The sequence below is a fragment of the Tiliqua scincoides genome, chromosome 6 (assembly GCF_035046505.1).
Source record: "Tiliqua scincoides isolate rTilSci1 chromosome 6, rTilSci1.hap2, whole genome shotgun sequence".
NCBI lineage: Eukaryota > Metazoa > Chordata > Lepidosauria > Squamata > Scincidae > Tiliqua > Tiliqua scincoides.
In genome coordinates this window covers 75730806-75737980 of record NC_089826.1, presented here as the reverse complement: position 1 = coordinate 75737980, position 7175 = coordinate 75730806, and positions in this window count along the sequence as shown.

The window sequence follows — 7175 nt, the reverse complement described above, 5'->3', positions numbered from 1 at the left end:
TTCTGATGTTACTGAAAGAAGAACAGCCACTAGAGGGCGCTCAGAGCCTCCAGCCTCACAGCACTGAGAGCTGAGCTACACTGGTTGTTTCTCATACTGATGTACACCAGTTTGAACTCCTTGCGGTAGAGAAGCACTTTGCAAGGAACTTTACACACACCTCTCTCCGAGGCTGTGTGTGTGTGTGTGTGCTGACTTGCCCATGGCTCTCTGGAACCTCTTGGTATCCCACTGGCCCATACAGAATGCAGGTGGTTGAATAAGTCATCAGTGATCCTGTGCTAATTTTTTGAATTGTGCCTTGGCCACTCCAGTTTGGTGGCAAAGAAACAAATGTCGTTTCTGTAGCCTACGAATGTATATAACGTGTTCAATTTGCACAATTCCCATCATGCTTTGTATGAATAATTCTGGTTTTGTGACTCATGAGCTCATAAACTGTGCAGCCCTTATGTGGTAGCTCCCCAATTTGTCCTCCTACCGTCATCTCTTTTGTCCCTCAAGGTCCAGGGACATTGCTGTTCTTTCCACAGTTGTGTGGTGTTAGGCAAGTTCCCCCTCACCTGGCCCAAGTTCCTACTTCTGTAAGGGAGTAAGAGTGACTCACTGTGCAAGGCTGGTATGAGCAAAGGCGCATGCAGACCTGAATGCAGATTGAGAATAACAGTGCTCGCAAGTCTCACATAACACCAGAACCAGGGGGCATCCACTAAAATTGAGTGTTGGGAGAGTTAGGACTGATAAAAGAAAATATTCCTTTACTCAGTGTGTGGTTGGTCTGTGGAACTCCTTACCACAGGATGTGGTGATGGCGTCTGGCCTGGACGCCTTTAAAAGGGGATAGGACAAGTTTCTGGAGGAAAAATCCATTACGGGATACAAGCCATGATGTGTATGTGCAACCTCCTGATTTTAGAAATGGGCTATGTCAGAATGCCAGATGCAAGGGAGGGCACCTGGATGCAGGTCTCTTGTTATCTGGTATGCTCCCTGGGGCATTTGGTGGGCCGCTGTGAGATACAGGAAGCTGGACTAGAAGGGCCTATGGCCTGATCCAGTGGGGCTGTTCTTATGTTCTTATTCTTTAGAGTTGTGTGATAAAATGTAATCTAGCTATTGCATCATCAGGAGAGGTGGGATAAAATGGTTATAACAAAATAAACATAACACTGCTTTCTGCTTCACAAAAACACTTCACATTTTTGTGAATAGAAACACAACACCGCTTTCTAAAGTTGGAAAACACCCAAATCTACAAACAAATAAAACTGTTTTCTTCCACCTCTAATGATTAGATATGCTTTTTATCTATTCCATCTTGACTAGTGAGGCAATGGAAACCGTGCAGTTTGTTAATACTGTTTAAACATGTTCCTTGATTATGTAAATATAGTCTTCTCCCTCGAGGTTTTTGTAGAACCTGGACCTGATAGCAGGCAATACTGTCCCAAAGGCTTCTCCCAGTCATTGGAATGTGTAGCACACCACAAATTCTCATGCAAGGGCTCAAATAAACTCTTTTAAATGTAGGCATGCGGGATAAAAACCGAGAGGCTCTGGTGCTTGTTGGAAAAGATTAAGTTTTTGGCTGGCAAAAGCAGCTTGTAGGATATTTGGGAGCTGGACTGTTGCTGTTTTGGGACGAGTACAGCCTGCTTGCATCCCATCTGTTCATTCTGTACATTTGTAAGTCCTAAATAAAAATAAAGTATTCATCACAGCGGATACTATGTAAGTTCCCAGCACCTCCTCTTCACAAATAAACTGAATGTAAAGTACTGCCATGAGCAAGATTACATCAGAGAACCATGGCCAAACATTATTTTATTTTATTTCATATATTATTTTCATATACATGTACATTATAGTTCATAATCCTCTCTTTTAACTGTATCCTTTACATAACAAAAGTGAATTATCTTGGGATTGTATTGAACAATTTGCCCCTTTCCTCCTTGGATTATTTCCAGAATCTCTGTTCCCAAACACCTCTGTTATTGGGCAAGTCCAAATGTCCACCTTGGGAGGCTGATTCTGCTTCAGAAACTAAGTCTACTACAGTCATTAAAGCAATATCAGTCTCCAATAGCAAGATTAGTGTTTGCAACTCCAGAGGGTGCTTCTTGCCTAGCTAGATCCTCTGGCCCAATGCATGCTGCTTTCTTCAGCTCCCCAGCCAGACAGTAATTAGGAACGCATGAAACTACCTTGTGTCAAGTGAGATGAGCAATTCCCAAACTTTTTAGCACTGGGACCTACTTTTTAAAATGACAGTCTAATGGGTCCCATCTTGCTTTGGAGACTAAAAGAAAGAGAGAGTTTCACTTTACCAGCCACTCAAGCCTCTGTTTTTATCATTTTTACTATGATGGTGTGTGTGGGGGGCCCACCTTCTGGAGCATTTATTGAGCTCCATGTACGTTGGATCAGGACCAGTCTAGTGGCCTTGCATTCCCCTGTGCCTGGCCTTCAATAAGAGCCAAGGCACACTTGCCTACTCATGAGTAAACACACATGCAGCTCAGTTTCACTTTCCATAGGGCTCCATACATTTTTCCTTGTCAGCTAGGAGGTGGGGGACTTCCTTCTCAAGTGTTTTGGGGGTGTCTACCTTCAGAAGAGCAGGCTGATGCCAGTGGCATTCTGTTCCTCTTAGCCTGCCCTTCAAAGTGAAGGCGTACACTCATTTGGCATACACTCATCTACTCATGAGTAAACATGCACATGCAGCAGTTTCACTTTCCATAGGGCTCCATGCATTTTTTTTCTTTTTTTGCCAGCGATTAGCTTGTCATTTTCCGTTTTATGACCCACCAACCATCGGGTTGCAACCCACTGCTTGGGAAACACTGCGTTAGACCAGTGGTCCCCAAAATATGCTGGGGATTAACCTGGGACCTTCTGCATGCAATGAGGTGCTCTTCCACTGAGCTACAGCCTCTTCCTTTTGTACGCTCTCATAGCCACAGTTGGAAGAACAGCACCATGCAACCTAGATCAGCACAGTAACAATGGGTTGTGGGTATGTGAGTTCATCCTACCAATAGGGGAGTTTTCACCTAGTCAGTTCCTAGTTTAAAGACTCATGAGTTGGTCTATCCCACTTTGATTAGATTTGTTAATTTTCCTGTCTTGTTTTATATTTCCCCTGCCTAAGCAGCCATACCCAGTTGCTCTTGTTTTATTTTGCGGTCTATATATAAAGCATGTTCTGCAAACAGCCACTGGCCATCAAAGCTATTCAGCAAGCAAGGTCATCTTCCATATGCGATGGATGCCGTGTTTTTTAGATATCGCATCACCATTTTAAAACAACCGTCCCAACAATAAACCAACCTTTCCTCTCGTTTGAGCAGCACTCAATTGGGGCAATTTGTGCAGAATTTCAGGGTCAGTCTCACTAGTACAAACAGAGTCATGGCACTTTGTTTAATCATGTTCTGACTGCAGGCAATGCTTTGCGCTACAGAAGCTGTCTAGCATGAAGTGCTTGAACGGAGTGCCCTAAATTGATCAGGGGGACGATGAAAACTCAATGCTCGGTTGTTTCCACTTTTCCTCAGGAAAGCATTTTAGAATGTAATATGATTGGAGCATGCTGTGCGTGGGGGAAGAAAGCTCTCTGGCATTTCCCTTGCTTTTCTTGTTACTGTATCTAATCAGCTTAGATGGAAGCCTGTCGTTAAATTCACAAACAGAAAGTGGGATGCACAGTATCCCATTTCGGCACTCTAGGAGGTATATGGTGTGGAAGAGGGTTGGTGTGGCTAGTGCATTTCATACGTTTTCAGAGGGAAAGGGTTACAGTCTCCAGCATGAGAGAATACTGTTTCCCCCCCCCCCCATCTGACTGGCAATTAAGGGTGGATTTTCATGAAAGCAAATCATTTTTCCTTTATATGCTGTTGACAAGCCTTTAGAAACAGAGGGGAAAGTGAATCTTTTGCAGTGGTGGACTCGGGGGGGGGTAGGGGGTGCCGATACCCTGGGCACCAGGAATTTAGGAACCCAAGGGGCAGCACCATGGTCCACTCCCCCACCACTGGCTTTTTAGGTGGTTGGGGAACCACACCGATAATGGCTACACTCCTGCAGCCACTGTTGGCACAGTTCCACACCAATCTGAGGGCCACTCTCTTCTCTTACCCTTTCTTTAAAACTGCCAGGGCAGCCACTGATCTTTTGGGACTGCTAAGAACAAACATAACCAAGACTGCAACATTCCCATTAGATTTCTCCATGTTTGTGTGCTCGGTTTGTTAAAAAATGATACTTGTGCCCTTTCTTGACAAGTTAATTGCAATTAATGTGAAATACATTTGGGGTTCCTTTAGAAATTGCAAGCAAAGTCAAAATTGGTTTGCCTCTCTCTCTCTTTCTTTGTGTGTGTGTATTCTGCACACAATCCTAGGTTCTCAAGGTATCTCACCTTAGCAACATTCATTACAGATTTAGAGGTTCTTTTCAGGTATTATGGGTAAAGCTCACAAATGCTAATTACTTAAGAATATAAAAAAAAGAGGCAAACATCATCAGCGTCACAAATTCAATAGGTGGAATTTTAATTATAAAGACATTTTGACAGAAAAATACTATCAGACTTCCATCTTTTATATGGAAATTTTATAGGATTACAGATGCCTTTTCTAGAATGCATTGTTCAGTTAACATCACCACCTTCCCAGTATCTTGTGCCTTCATAGTTCAGCAGCAAAAATGATTTCCTTAAGTCCCGTTTCAGTCTTGCTCGCTCATTCACCTGACATGCCCTGTCCACAGTCAGGCCTGCTTCACCTCTTCCTTTTTATTTATTTATTCTTCATTTATTAAAAATGTATGCACTGCCTCTCTGGCTAAAGTAACCCGTAGAGCTTAGAGTTACAAAGGATTACAGAAGGTTCTACAAAAAATCAAATTAAAACTCAGTCAAATTACTAAATGACAATGCAAAAATTCAACAAAATTGCCTTAGTGCAAATAGATATTTTCATCTCAAAAGAATCACACACACAACATTGACAATGCACATACACAATGAATTCATCACAGTTCATTAAAATTAAGTGTCAGGAGAGTTAGAACAGACCAAAAAACAAAACAAAAAATACTTTTTTTACCCAGTGGATAATTAATCTGTGGAACTCCTTGCCACAGGATATGGTAATGGTGCCTGGACAATGCCTTTAAAAGGGAATTTGACAGATTTCTGGAAGCAAAGTTCATTACAGGTTACAAGCCATGAAGAGTATGTGCAACCTCTTGGTTCTAGAAATAGGCTACCTCAGAATAGCCTCAGTGCAAGGAAGTGGCACCAGGATGCAGGTCTCTTGTTGTCTTGCTCCCTGAGGCATCTGGTGAGCCACAGTGAGATACAGGAAGCTGAACTAGCTGGGCCTGATCCAGCTGGGCTCTTAATAGCACATTAATTCAGTGTGAGTGCCAGTTTGAAAAGGCACAGCTTGCCCAGCTGTCAAAAGCTGTATAATGGGAGCGTCATGAGGGAACTCTTGAGGGAGTGCATGTGATAAGTTTGGCAGCTCCGCATAACAGACCCTAAGACTGGGAGTGACAGTGCCAAGGGATTTTTGGAAGGTAGAGATATAGGCTGCAATCCTAACCACACTTTCCTGAGAGTAAACCCCATTGAACAAAATATGACTTCCTTCTGAGTAGACCTGGTTAGGATTGTGCCCTTAATGAATTAATGGGGTGAAGGAATTTAGTGAATTATGGGCATTAATATGCCCATTAATATGGGGCAGGAGGTCTGGTCTAGAGGGTAGAGCCTCCGTTTGCCTGAAGATAACAGCTGAAGGTCGCCAGTTCGAGGTCACCGGCACCGTGAACAGCGAGACCTTGAAGCAGCTGACAAGCCAAGCCGAGTTTTTCCATCTGCTCTTTGGCCGCCCTTCCAGTGAGATATGAAGGATTGTCAGCTTGTGTGTGGCCAGAATGTGGAGGCCAGAATGTGATACCAGATCATAAAAGGATCCATCTGAAATGTTGTAGTTCTTGAAAGACAGAACCTTTGTCAATTGTAAAAAATCCCTATAGGGATTTAGTATAGCCTGCATGTGTAAACCGCCTTGAAATAAAGTCTGAGGAGAAATCTGAAGACCATGAAAGGCGGTATATAAATACCTGTATTATTATTAATAAACACCCCTTCTCCCCTATGAGGGACCAATCCTACACTTACCACATGTCCTTGTTCCTTGAGAACTACTGGCATGACTGCCATAAAGTCACAATGGCTGTTTGTCCATTAAATTGAGGTTCTTAGCAGGTAAGATGATGAAAGATGTTGGGGGGGGGGGTGGCAGGTGAGAGGAATAGCGATGGGGAGGGGCAAAACAGGAAAAGAGAGGGTGAGGGATGGACTAATCAGGTCCCAGGAGAGGCTGGGATTGGCAGCACCAGTGCTGCTGATATCCTAACCTCCTTCCTGGGCCCGATCCTGCGGTGTGGGTCAATGTGGACCTACACTATAAAAATAGCTTTCATAGGTCCAAGCAGACCCATCCACACTGTGGAGACTTACTTATGATTATTCCCTTTCATAGAGTAGACTTCCTGGTCTGCAGTCACCAGAGAATGCAGCAGTTGCCATTTTGGTGCCATTACATCAATGGGTGGCAGAGGGGATAGAACTGAGTTCTGAGTTCTTGTGCAAATAACAGGCAGGTATGCAGAGAGGTGTGGGTGTTTGCTTGCTAGGTTTGTTGTACTCCAAATGCTTATCTTGTACTGTTACATGAGAGGCACATGTTCAGATGCCTGTACTTCTTATTTTAGATGTCTTCAGACATTATAAATACTTGGACACCAATGCCAGGGAGGGGGAGTATATACTTCTTCAAAACAGTAAGGTTGGGTTGGGCACATTATTTATTTGACCTCTACATTGGACAGGGCTATAGATTTTCTGATACAAACAGTTATATGTAAGTCTTTGACACATGTAGAAGTTAACTCTCAGAATATCACTTAATGAGTGTTTGACACTTTTATTCTTTTTCCTTGGTAGATCAATTTCTATCCAGAAAGTTTTGAAGCATTCATATTACTGAGAAAAATGACTCATTTAAATCTAGTTTCAGCTTTGTAATTGATATATTTACTGAACAACCACAAGTACTAATCAGTTGCTATAACAATTAAAAAGATACCTGCTT